Source organism: Pseudoliparis swirei, chromosome 19 (genome assembly GCF_029220125.1).
Source record: "Pseudoliparis swirei isolate HS2019 ecotype Mariana Trench chromosome 19, NWPU_hadal_v1, whole genome shotgun sequence".
Taxonomy (NCBI): Eukaryota; Metazoa; Chordata; class Actinopteri; order Perciformes; family Liparidae; genus Pseudoliparis; species Pseudoliparis swirei.
Window position 1 is genome coordinate 11,625,356 of NC_079406.1, and position 13,293 is coordinate 11,638,648.

At 45.8% G+C, this 13,293-nt stretch overlaps 1 long non-coding RNA gene across 1 annotated transcript in view; it reads left to right on the forward strand.

Annotated features, from left to right (window-relative positions):
- The first annotated feature begins 8,001 nt into the window (after positions 1-8,001).
- LOC130209964 (uncharacterized) overlaps positions 8,002-13,293 on the forward strand; it is a 35,061-nt gene continuing 29,769 nt past the window's right edge. Inside the window, exon 1 of the long non-coding RNA XR_008834746.1 lies at positions 8,002-8,329. This is a non-coding gene — a long non-coding RNA (uncharacterized LOC130209964). The remainder of the gene's footprint in view (positions 8,330-13,293) is intronic.

A 13,293-nucleotide genomic window follows, 5' to 3' on the forward strand; every position in this document is an offset into this window, starting at 1 on the left:
ATAGCCATGGCTGAGTTAATGAGTCATCGATATCTAGTCGCATGTCGCTGTGTGTGACAGACAAGTAGAGAGAGGCAAATAGGTACTGTGCATAAGCAGAGGCTTTATATACCTGTCTGTGCATTGCATTGCTTGCACATGTACTGTGTACAAATGCATTATCATTTGAATGCAAATTAATATGTTTTACTGATAGCTAAGAAGTTATGTGATATGTTAACACCACGACACGGCAGAGGATCCTCAAGGAGAGTAGAGGAAGAATATGAAAAAGACCCTCTGGTGCAATACCTCTCCGAAAGAAACCTCAATGGCAGGTTTGATTTGATTATGAGAAACAACTGGGAGGAGACCCCGGAGAAGACCCAGGACAAACTGGAGGGAATATATGTCCCGGCTGGCCTGTGAATGCCTCAGGATCCCCCAGAATGAGCTGGAAAATGTTGTGGGTGAGAGGGAATTCTGGGTCAGCCTGCTGGGTCTGCTGCCCCCGTGACCAGATCCCGGACAAAAGATTTAAGATCGAGAGAGAGGGAGAGAGAGACTCTTGCAGGATGTTCGGCTGACAGCCATGATTGTGTTTTTTTGTGACTGGACTGTCTGGGCCAGTGGTCCCCAAACTACAGCCCGCGGGCCGCATCCGGCCCGCCTCCACATTTGGACCGGCCCCCTGAACAATACCAGAGACGCGTTCCGATTTATTATTTTTTTCACCTGGCCCGCTGCCGTTGAGATTGCAGTGAAGTGAAGTGGTGCTCTTCGCAATAAAACATCTTTGATGGGACGTGTCGCGTCTCGGCCAATCAGCGTTCAGATGTCGACAGCGTTTGGGAAGTTAGGTTAGCTTGAATGTTAGTCCGCGACATCTGCTGCTGTCACGCTGCACGGTGTAGCGATACTAACAAAGTACCCGTACATTAAAAACGATGTGATTTAGCATATTTTTAGTATCCATACTTCATTAAAAGAGCGATCAGAGCGCACGTGCTGCTCCGCTCCGTTAAATGCTGTCTGCACGCGCAGCGCTCACAGCGAGTGGTGCGCGCATCGCTCAGCCGTGATGCGCTCACACAGGTGAGCACACTCTCACCTCTCACTAGCACACTCCCACCCCCCCCCGGCTGGCCCTCCAGCAGACAAGGGAAACGTTACGTGGCCCTCAGGAAAAAGTTTGGGGACCCCTGGTCTGGGCAGTTAAAAGAGATTGTTACCTTTGTTTACAGTAACTCACTCCACACCAACTTTCGGGCTATGCTTTCTTTATAATCAACCGTATTCTGAATTACAGAAACTGATTCTCCCAGATATGAATGCATGACCAATCCTCACAAAAAGACTACATTTTCTATACCATCTATCACACATTAAGATTATGGAAAGGACTTACAACATAAAAAGAAAGTCATGGATTTGGAGGAACTGATTAACAACAGTTTACAATTGCGTCAGAATGTGCCTTGTAATTCATAGCACAGCAGAGCTCCTTCATGGGAAACAGTTCTGCGCTGACCTGGGGTCTGCTTTTGAAACAATTCCTGATGCTCGGCTGTGTTAATCTGCTGCTAAATCAGGTTTAAAGAGTGAGCCGTGGCAGTGACTGAGGCAATCTCGTAAAGAAGAACCATCCTTGTGGAGTGTGTGTGGGGGTAATTATGCATGAGGAAGACGGTTAGTACCGCGTTGGATGCTGGCAGAGGACTAACAGATGGTAATTCCCTCCGGCTTCTGCACTTCTGGCAGACCGCTGGATTTCGAATGCACTTGTACCTATTCACATATGCTCTCATACAGATGTGCTACAGCAGTCACAGAGGTCCAGTATTTGAGTTTGCGCCAATGCTATACTGCTGTTGCAGCTGGGGGAAAAAGGAAAGTCTAGCAACATAAGCAGGCTTTTCTAATGGTTAATAATAATAATTTACTAATCTTTGAAAATGAATATTTATCAATTAGTAAAGTTGGGAGAAAAACATTTGGGATTTTCACTTTCTAAAAGCCATCAAATTTGTAGTTACACATGTTAGTAAGTCATGAATATAATGGTAAAGTTTTCACTTTCTTATGAGGAATCAGTTCTGTACTTGCAAATACAAAAGTAAATGTTATAAAACACAAGCAAAACTTGATTTGTCATCTGCACTTTTTTATTTATTTAAAATGAATTCAATAATGAAGGGTAATGCTGATTAATATGATTTAAAGGCAAACCTTAGGGCTCGATCACACCAGACGCGACTCTCAAAAATGCATCGCTAGCGAAACCATTGTTATCCTATGGTAGGCTATAGCCTCAGGCGTGCCTTTTAAATGCTGCGCAACGCGTTTTTCTAGCGCTTAGGAGCGCATAAAAGTACAAATATTCTCAACTTTAAGCGCGATGCAGAGGCGCACTGCTCATCAACGTCACTCGGCCAAGGCAGCCAATCAGATCAAGCAACAGGCCCAGGGCAGCCAATCGGATCAAGCAAGAGGCCCAAGGCAGCCAATCGAATCAAGCAAGAAGTGGGATTTCCTTCCTGTTTTCCTGACAAGACACTCATATTAGGGTAGACACAGAGACCAAACAAATAAATAATAATAATTAACCTCCACTTAGCTGGGTGCTATCAGAAAAAGCCTGAAAGCAAAAAGCACGACCATTCCGCACCGATTCCACACATATCTTCCAAATCCCTCTAGACCAAAGCATCAGCGAGATTTGAACCAAAGAACACAGCAACATGAATCGCTTTATCCTTTTAGAATCAGCACATTTTTCTTACCATTATTGATTATGACCATTAAAACACATTTTTCCTTGTAAATCCACACAGATATATGTTCTACCTATACCCTGTGCCTCATTTAACTCCTCTGGACATGCAGATGTAACATGTGACATGTGTAAGGAATGTACTTTCAGCCTATTGGATTTAACATTTCACAAATGGTGACACCTTTCAGGATTCTATTGGCTCCCAGTGTTGTTAATCGTGTCTTGGTTGGTAGCCCTCAATTCTACTGGCTCTGACCCAAAAATGTGTCGTTTTCTGAAATCGACTCATCCCCCACGTAGTTAAAGCAGTGCATACTGTTTTTTTATGGAAAAATATAGTTTAAAGAAATTATAAATCATCATTAGTATTTTTTTAAGTAAAAATGCTGTATTTGGATATATTGAACACAATGAGTAACATAGAAGTGAAATATATGGTTTGTTTAATGAAAAAAATTAAAATCCAATATGTGTCAAAATGTCCATTTCGGAGACCTCGCCTAAATTCTTCTTTGTTCTGCTTCACTTTTTCAAAGTCAAACTTTGCAGAGAAAATGTTAACATATTTTAATATGATTTGTGAGAGTTTTAAACCTTTCAACTGTCTCGTTACAAAAATATAATCAACCTGGAAGAGTCATGATCTGGAGTTTGTGTCTCGTTTTGTAGTCCGTGTGTCATCTGTCTCCCTGTGATTGTCTGCCCTGGTCCTGATTGTTTCCTTCTGTGTGATTGCTGGTCCCGCCCTCATTGTGTCCACCTGTGTCTCGTTCCCTGTTGTCCAATCACCTCCACCTTGCCTGTGTATTTAAACCCTGTTTGTCTCATTCCCCAGTGTGGCTTCGTACCGTTTGATCCGCGTTGTGTTGGCCCATCTAGTTTGTGGAATTAAATAATAGTTTTTGCAGTTATGTCGGAATTTGGGTCCTCTCTCGTTGTGACACCTCATAACAGGAAGTGTTTTTTTTCAATTCGGACCTGACATTTTAATAGTTTTTCTGTGTGTCATTTTCATTTACTCTTACCCAGTAACATATAAACTGATATGTAGATATTTGAACAAAAGAAAACTAATGTTTAAAAGGGTAAGCATGTAAAAGATTAAAATAGCCCTAATGGTTGCAGAGATACAGCATCTTTAGTTGGGATATGCAATTTTCGGAGCAGAGGCCTGCAAATAGCTTGGTGCGTAAAAGGAGCCCAGTCCAGTGGGTTACTGAGGCGTTAGTTTCCTTCAGATAGATCTTTTCGACGCGCTCGTGTCAACAGCCGTTTTGTTGTTTTCCCCTTTAAATCGCAGACACAACGTGTTGTTACTTTGTTTTAATTTTTGTATAATGTTTCCTTTTGTAAACATGGCATCTATTCTTCTGTCCATCCTGGAGAGGGATCCTCCTCTGTTGCTCTCCTGAAGCTTTCTTCCCTTTTCCCCCGTGAAGGGTTATTTAGGAGTTTTTGGGACAGGGATGTTGGAACAGCTCCACGGCCGTCACCCGTGGGTTTCCCCCCAAAGCACCAGAGATTTGACAATACCAAGGTTCTGTTCGGCAACATTCTTTATTTACCAGCAGAACGAGGAAACTGTCGAATCTTCTGGCCAGAGAAAATATCCAATGCACGTCATACAAGAAGACAAAGTGCAACAGTGTGGTGCTAGAGATCAAACGCCGCCGATTCAAATGGCTCGGACACGTTCTCAGGATGGACCAGGACCGCATCCCCAAGATCACCCTACGATGGACTCAACCTGGGAAAAGGAAGCAAGGCCAGCCCAAGATCACCTGGCGGCGAACGGTGACAGCGGAGCTGAAGGAGATGAACCTAACCTGGGGCGAGGCACAGCATGCGGCGCAAGACAGGTTCAGATGAAGGCAGATCGTCGAAGCCTTGTGTCCCATTAGGGACGAAGAGGATTAAGATAAGATAAGAACGCAAGACTGCGCCTCTGCTAACTCTCCCAAACTCACTCTGTACTGCTCCTTTTATTACCTTCGCATTGAAAATGCCGGAAGGTTATGTTTTGATCGCCGTGTATTTATTAATTTATTTGTATGCGTGTTCGCAAATCTCAAAAAGTATTGAACCGAATCGCATGAAATTTGGTGGGATGATTGTTTATTATCCGGGGACCAGTTGATTAGATTTTGGGATCGATCGGGTCAAAGGTCAAAGGTCATGAACAGGTCAAAATCTTTCGCAGAACTCAAAAAGTATTGAACCGAATCGCATGAAATTTGGTGGGATGATTGTTTATTATCCGGGGACCAGTTGATTAGATTTTGGGATCGATCGGGTCAAAGGTCAAAGGTCAAAATCTTTCGCAGAACTCAAAAAGTAGTGAACCGAATCGCATGAAATTTGGTGGGATGATTGTTTATTATCCGGGGACCAGTTGACTAGATTTTGGGATCGATCGGGTCAAAGGTCAAGGTCATGAACAGGTCAAAATGTTCTTGAATCGCATGAAATTTGGTGGGATGATTGGTTATTATCCGGGGACCATTTGATTAGATTTTGGGATCAATCGGGTCAAAGGTCAAGGTCAAGGTCATGGAAAGGTCAAACTCTTTTTTTTACCATAGCACGATACATTTTATCCAATTGGCATGCAACTAATGCCAAAATGTTCATAATTCAATGCCCAATCTTGTGATATGCGAAGGTATGCGCTCTACCGAGTGCCCATTCTAGTTGGAGCAGCATCAGCAGCCAGAGCAGCTGGCTGATTACCAGCCGAGGACTATGAGAGACCCCGCCACTCTAGCTGCCACACACCCCCACCACCCGATTTATGCCGGGGCTCCATCCGGCCTAACCTACTCCCGCCCCCCCATGAGCACGGGGCGGAGGAGGGACACTGGGGGACCGGGCTCAGGACGAGGGGGCTCTGGGGTCGACAGGGGCCAGGGAGCTGAAGCCCGCCGGGACTGGGAACGGGGAACTGGGACCGGCCGGGATAAAGACGGGGCAGGGCTAACTGGAGACGCCCACAGGACCCGGGGTCAGCCTTCGCGCCGACGGGTCGCGGGGAACATGGGTTGCCCGCAGCGCCTACGGGGTTCAGGGGTCGGCGACGGGTCACAGGGATCAGCAGGGATATGGATATATATATATCGAGAGAGAGAGAGACACCATTAGTTAAAGTTTAATTAAAACATTAAGTTATTAATCTTAACCCTCAGTCAAACTGATGTAACGTTATCTGTGAATAAATAATAAACTCTTTGTGCTCGTTAGATCCTCCAAACCGAATTATATCTCATATTTAACCGCTACGGAGACGTCAGAGCCAGCGGAGAATTTAAAAAAGTCCTGCCGAGATCAGGCTGCTGTCGACGACCGCCCGGCGCTGCAGAGCTCAGTGGTCCCGCGAGCAGAACCTCAAATCTACGGCGCAGATCTTTATTAGGCTGAATCATAACAAACCGACCACAGATATGATTTTTAAACTACTAACTTCTCGCCTGAAAACATCGTAAAATTACATTCCGTGACTCGACAACAGTAGCATATTTTCTCCTCCGCTATTGTTTCCGGTTGCTGGTGAAATGCATTCTGGGATATCGGCTGGCCAGAGTACACACAAGTCTCTGATGCATCCTCCGGAAAGTGGGAGGATCAAGTCACATCCGGGCATTTTGACCGTGCTTTGCGAGAAGCGAACTTTGAATTGGAACATGGACTCGGGCTGCGACTGACGTTTCACGAGTCAACGAGGACACAAGTAGAGAAAAGTACGCACAAGAATGCATATTAAGAAACGCCGACAGATAGACACAGCGGCCTTATGCTGCTCCAGTCTTAACCGGTAGAGTGGAGACTGCAGAGCGAGGACCAGGAGGCTTAGACACAATAGCGATAAGAGAAGTAAAGAGGGGGGAGACATCAGCAAGAAACCTCCACTTTCCTTAAAGTAACCGTTGTGTTTTCAGAATCTTCGAGTGCAGAACCGAGAAAGAATGTCTGGACAGTGCCAAATTATAATAAAAGGTGTTTAATTGAAAATATTACCAATGGTCAATAACGGTTGCGATACAGAGTATAACTCAGCTGAGGGAGCATGAATCACTGTGTCCACAGACCGCCAAAGCAGTTAACTGTCTAACAGAAGTCAAGCTCACTGAATCTAATCCTCAGCTGAGGGCTTCTCACAGGATCAACGGCCTACATGCAGCTAACCTGCATGCAGTGCATCTCTGCCGTCATCCAAAGGTCAAAAGCCTTGTCTTTCTGGTCAACATCTGTTTTTATACCTCCCGGGTGTCCCCGCCCCAGGGGAGATATTCACTTCTCATTGGTTAACCTATCTAGGTAAAACATTAGTCCTAATCCACTCATTGGCTGAGCCGTCTGGCTGTTGGTAGATTTGCATATCCACATGATGTCATCACTCCGGCCACCATTTGCCCTCTGACATGCGGCCCACTGCATGAATGGGGTCTCCTCCAGGGGCTCCTCTCTCCATGCCGGGGGAAGGGGATCCCTTGCTGCCACTGATCTGTTTCTTGGCACACAAAGAGATTCATCTTTACCAGTGTGTTACAGTAATCCATTAAATAATAATCCACAGACATTTACCAAACAATATTGTAAATTATTAAACAATAACACATTCCATAACAACATGCATGAAGTAATGGTATATTAGTAAATCCTAATTTACATATTGCTTTAGTAAATTGTCTAATTCAACACCGTCTTGGACTGGGACAGAGGTCACACTGAGTGACGAGAACTAATATGTAATGAGGGAGTGGACGGAGGCAGCACATGCATTGAGTGTGATGGTATAAATAATATGTCAATATGTTTGTTCGGCAGTTGGGAAAGACAGATGTGGAGGAGGTTCTTGTCTTTAATACCGGACCCAGTGTTGAGGTTCACCAGGATTTCCACCGGACGGCTCTGACTGGAAAAAACAGCGGTAGACTTTACTTTAAATCTATCAAGCGTTTTATTCAAAATCAGGATACAAGTAGACAATCATGCATGGACCCAATCAGTCTGCTACCTAAGGTAATCAGACCAGAGAGAGGTGCTTGAGCAGAGTGCACGACGGTTTAAATAGTCATCAAGAACAGTTCTGATTGGTCCAGCGAAGAGAGGGTGGTGTCTTCTCATTGGTTCTTCGTCTCTCCGCCTCCACCGTTGTCGCTCATTCATTGGTCCTTCTCGGCCCGCCAATGAGTGCATATGTTTGTGCAAGAGTGAGGGGAAAGAAAGATATGATTCACTTGTTGCTTTTTGAAGCTTCTTCTACTGGGCTCGGGAGTCTTTAAAGATAATCTTATCTCTTCCGGGATGGGATCTGCTGTACCAAGAAGGTCGTTCCCAGGATAGTTACAAAGAGCCAGTGCAGGTGTGTGTGTGTGAGGGTTCAGAGAGGGCATGTGTGTGTGTATGTAAGTGTGTGTGTGAGGGTGGCAGAGAGAGCCAGTGTGTATGTGTGTGTGTGATGGGTCAGAGAGGGCATGTGGTTGAATCCGGAAGAAAACAGGATAATAGTTGCAACAGTTGGGACGTTTCTTGTCTTATCTGCGCTCAGTAGATGTCTCCTGTGACTTTCCTGTTCATGTGAGTATGAGTGTTGCTTTGTTCTATTCAAACCTAGGGTGTGCAGTTCATTTAAGTTTCTTTCGTGTGTCACTTATCTTCTTTGTTAAGTCATGCGCTAGAATGCCCTGCTGCAGCTTCTAACCTTTATCCAGTGTTTTTCCACTTTCACATAACATTTATGTACACAATACTAGGCTATGCCAAGCTGTAATATATATTATTTACACCAGCTCAGGTTTATTGTGAAACTGTTGGTTACAAATAAATCTACGTGAATTGAACTCTGATCCAAACTCTCTGTGTGCTGTGGGTGTTTGATTACTGAGGTCCAGAGGGTGAGTATCCTGTGGTGTCTCACCAGCAGTTAGATAGGAGAGAGAAACGAGTTTATATGCATCAAGTTAAGAGATTAGTCAGAATGGACCAAAAAGGAAGAAATCCAGCCCCAACAATAGGCGAGCCAGATAGGAGGGGTCCGCGGGAGCCAGGCCGGAGCGGGGCTGCCTTTGCTCTCTCACAGACTGACCGATCTGAGACGCGGAAGCCATTGAGCAGGAAGCCATTTTCTAAAAAGTTTCTGCATCGGGGACTTCAGTCTGTGAGGAGGAAGGGACGTCTGTGACTGAGTGCCTCCCAGGACACCCTGTAACCGTAAGATACAGACGACTCTCAGGAATCATATATTGAACCCCACTAGTGTAAATGGTTATGTGCTTTAATTCTGATTGGACTGTGGCATAATTGTTGGTAAAACCAATTAACTGAATTAAATTGTACTGCATTGAGATTGGTTGGAGGTCACGAAGCGTGATTCCGGGGTGCGTGCACATGCCGCAGTGCACAGGCTGTAAGCTGTAGGTCTGTGCTCCATGTGCTGGATGTCTGAGTCTGTGCAAGTGAAGTCCTCCAGGTCTCCAGGTGAAGATAATGTTAAAAAGCTCGGGTGGTTTACAGGGCATAGGTGTGTAGGAGTCCGGAGGCGTTTCCTTACCCGTTGACAGGGGACCGCCGAGTCTCATGGACAACGAGCACAAGACTCGTTGACAGGGGAACCAACGTGTTCCATGGGTAACGAGCACAAGACTCGTTGACAGGGAGAACGCCAAGCCCCAGGGTAACTGAGCAGGACTCAGTGACGGGTGGAGGTGGGGCCGGACGAGTCTTATGGACAACGAGCACAAGACTCGTTGACAGGGGAACCAAAGAGTTCCATGGGTAACGAGCACAAGACTCGTTGACAGGGAGAACGACGAGTCTCATGGGCAACTGGGTAACTGAGTGTGTGTGATGTGACAGGGAGTCTCGTGGCCACGGAGGAGTGTGTGTGTGTGTGTTTGTTGCTTTGGAGTACAGACTGAGATGTATGTAATATATTGTAATGCTTGTGTAAGACATCATAGACAATAGAGTGACTAAATAGAGTTGGAAACGTGTACGACTGAAAATTGAACGAACATTACTGATAAAGTAAAGATAAGGGAAACTGACTGACAGACTACTGACTGTCGACTTTTTGGCTTGGTGTTGTCATGGTTACCCAGTAATAACTGCAAATGTCCAATTAAACCTCTGAAATCCTGTCACGACCCACTCAAGTGTGTGTAAATTATATTTATTTTGGTGCAGTACAATTTTAGAAAAGAGAATGTGATTGAGTGTGGAGTGGGCGAACGTTTAGGGAGTGTGTATGAAAAGGCGAATGCTTAAGGAGTGTGTGAAAAAAGCTCCTGTTATTTTGAAGTTTGGAATGCTGTGAAACGTGTGTTTTTCTTTAAATCCCAGCTATGCTTAATAAACTGCCTGCTTATTGAAATTAAGTTGTCTGTGAGTTGTGGCCATTAACTCACGTTCACCCTGACCTGTGTATGTTGCTTTAACATGTTCTAGCTTGGTAGATAAATAACTGAATATAAGACTTTAGGGGACCCCGAACTCAGATTAGTGACCTGGTTTAAGATAAAGACTAAAGACGTTTCACGGACCCCTGACGAGGGTCTTTGGCTGTTTGGCGGTTGACAACAAGAGGCCTCGTAAACAACAGGTGTGGAGACGACCTTTTGTCTTAAGACTGTCTGTGATTGGAGAAACTTAATGTTCAATTCAATTCAATTCAGTTTATTTGTATAGCCCAATTTCACAAATTACAAATTTGTCTCGGAGTGCTTTACAATCTGTACACATAGACATCCCTGCCCCAAAACCTCACATCGGACCAGGAAAAACTCCCAAATAACCCTTCAGGGGGGAAAAAAAGGGAAGAAACCTTCAGGAGAGCAACAGAGGAGGATTCCTCTCCAGGATGGACAGATGCAATAGATGTAATGTGTACAGAAGGACAGATTTAGAGTTAAAATACATTCAATGAATATGACAGAGTGTATGAATAGTTCATAGTAGGCATATTCCAATGTTGTTGTCAACAGTAAAATAAGCCTCTACCCATAGTTTAGAAATAGCTTATAAAATAAACGGGGACCGATTGATTAGAATTGTATCATATAGAAGACAGAACTGTGTCATTAGTTGCTAACAGGAACCTTGGGGAAGCCAAGAGAGAGAGAGAGAGTGTGTGTGTGTGTGTGTGTGTGTGTGTGTGTGTGTGTGTGTGTGTGTGTGTGTGTGTGTGTGTGTGTGTGTGTGTGTGTGTGTGTGTGTGTGTGTGTGTGTGTGTGTGTGTGTGTGTGTGTGTGTGTGCGTGTGTCATTTGTTGTGAACTTGGGTGTGTTGCTTTGACTATTTCGAGAAAAAGGGAAAGCGATGTTTAACAAGGGGGAGATTGATACAACTTGGAATGCTACCTACATTATTAATACATTGAAAAGATGAGAATCTGAAGCTGAAGAGGTGGAATTAAAAGAAATAAAATTTCCGCTGGGAACTATTAAATATCATTATATATAAACCAATGAGCATTTTGTGAATGTTCTGTTGATAGTCTAACTGGTGGTTGCGCTACACGATAAACATAATACACACGCACTTCTTAGCTGATAAGACAGGAGCGAAGGGAGAGAGAGCATTAAGTCAGGAAGGGCGAGGTCAGAAATGAGTAGGGTGAAGAGTGCCCTAAGGCAGCGGTCCCCGACCTTTTTTGAGCCACGGACCGGTTCCGTGTCAGAAATTATTTTCACGGACCGGCAATATAAATGACGTAATACATATGACATCATACAATTATACGAAGGGCATAAAGTGCCAAAACTACAACTCATCATTACACCGAATTAGTGTGAGCCGTGCGCTTGTTTACCTGCAACGAGCCGCTCATGGAGACGGCGACACAGATGTGTGTTTGGTACGCTGCTCCTAACCGAGTTCTGGTCGCTGTCATTTGAACACCGGCAGAGTTGTTGTGTGAAATGTCCCTTAAGGCCACCGTCATTTGCATCTCGAACAAATTTTCTTCTAGCTCGGACGGGCTCAATTCACCGGGTGGGTTTGTTTACAAATGGGTTGCAGGTCTATTCTTTTGCAGTCGGGTCTTTTGTGGTTGGAGTACCGCTCAAACTCTTTTAAAAGCCTCTTCCACCCGGTCAACGTCTGAAACATGTAGAATATTCCGCTGTTCACTCGCCCACACAGCAGCGACTTTATCGGCCAACTTGAAAACAGTTGTCATTTCCCTGAAGTGACAGAATTCATTGAGCAGGTTGAATATGTTTTAAGATTCTTTGTCACTGAAATGTGCCGCCAGCAGAGGGTTCGGCGCGTGAGACTCGCCTGCAACTTTAAGACTCCTGAACGCGGCTCAGACGTACACACGGGTGTATCCGGTCCTTTTTCAAAATAATATATTTTTCCGACTGATTAAAAAAAAGAAATTACAACTTTTTTTATTCACTTTTTTTCCGCTGCCCGGTTCCAACCAAGCCGTGGACCGGTACCGGGCTGCGGCCCGGGGGTTGGGGACCCCTGCCCTAAGGTACATGACAGCAGGGAGACATAGTGGTCGGGGGTGGTACTGTACCCATAGTACAAAATAGCGCCTCTAGATCACCAGGGACCTGAAGGCGCTTCTTAACATGAAGAAAGCTGCTTTCAGGTCTGGAGACAGGGATGAGCTGAGGCGAGCCCAGCGCAACCTAAAGGTGAAGCTCAGGGAGGGCAAGGACTCCTACAGGAGGAAGCTGGAGGCCAAACTCCAGCTGAACAACTCAAGGGAGGTGTGGTCTGGGATGAAGCAGATAACTGGCTTCAAGGTGGGAGGGAGACAGCCAGGGGGCTCCCTGGAGAGGGCCAGCGAGCTGAACTGTTTTTTCAATAGGTTCAGTTCACAGCCCTCCTGTCTCCTCCACACATCACACCTCCCAAACACCTCCCCTCTGTCCCCCTGCTGAGCTGCACATCCACCGAGCCCTCAATAACAATGGGCTCCTCCACCTCCCCTCTCTGTGACGACTGACCAGGTGAGAAGACAGCTGGAGAAACTACTCCAGCGCAGAGCTGAAGGTCCTGATGGCATCAGCCCCAGGGTCCTAAAGACCTCGCCACCCAGCTGTCTGGTGTCCTGCAGCGCCTCTTCAACCTCAGCCTGAGGCTGGGGAAGTCCCGTGCTGTGGAAGACGTCGTGCCTGGTCCCTGTCCCAAAGAAGTCAGCACCATCTGGCCTCAATGACTACCGACCGGTCGCCCTCACCTCCCATGTGATGAAGGTGCTGGAGAGGCTGGTCTTGGCCCACCTCCGCCGCAGGTGAAATCGTCGCTGGACCCTCTGCAATTTGCTTACCAGCCTCATGTGGGAGTGGACGGCCATCATCTACCTGCTGCAACGAGCTCAGTCGCACCTGGATGGAACCGGTGTCTCTGTGAGAGTCACTTTCTTTGACTTCTCCAGTGCATTTAACACCATCCAGCCACTGCTGCTGAGTGAGAAGCTGCTGGTGGTCGGTGTGGATGCGTCCACCATCTCCTGGATCACTGACTACCTCACAGGCAGACCACAGTTTGTCAGAATGGGGCGTGTGCTGTCTGGAACGGTGGTC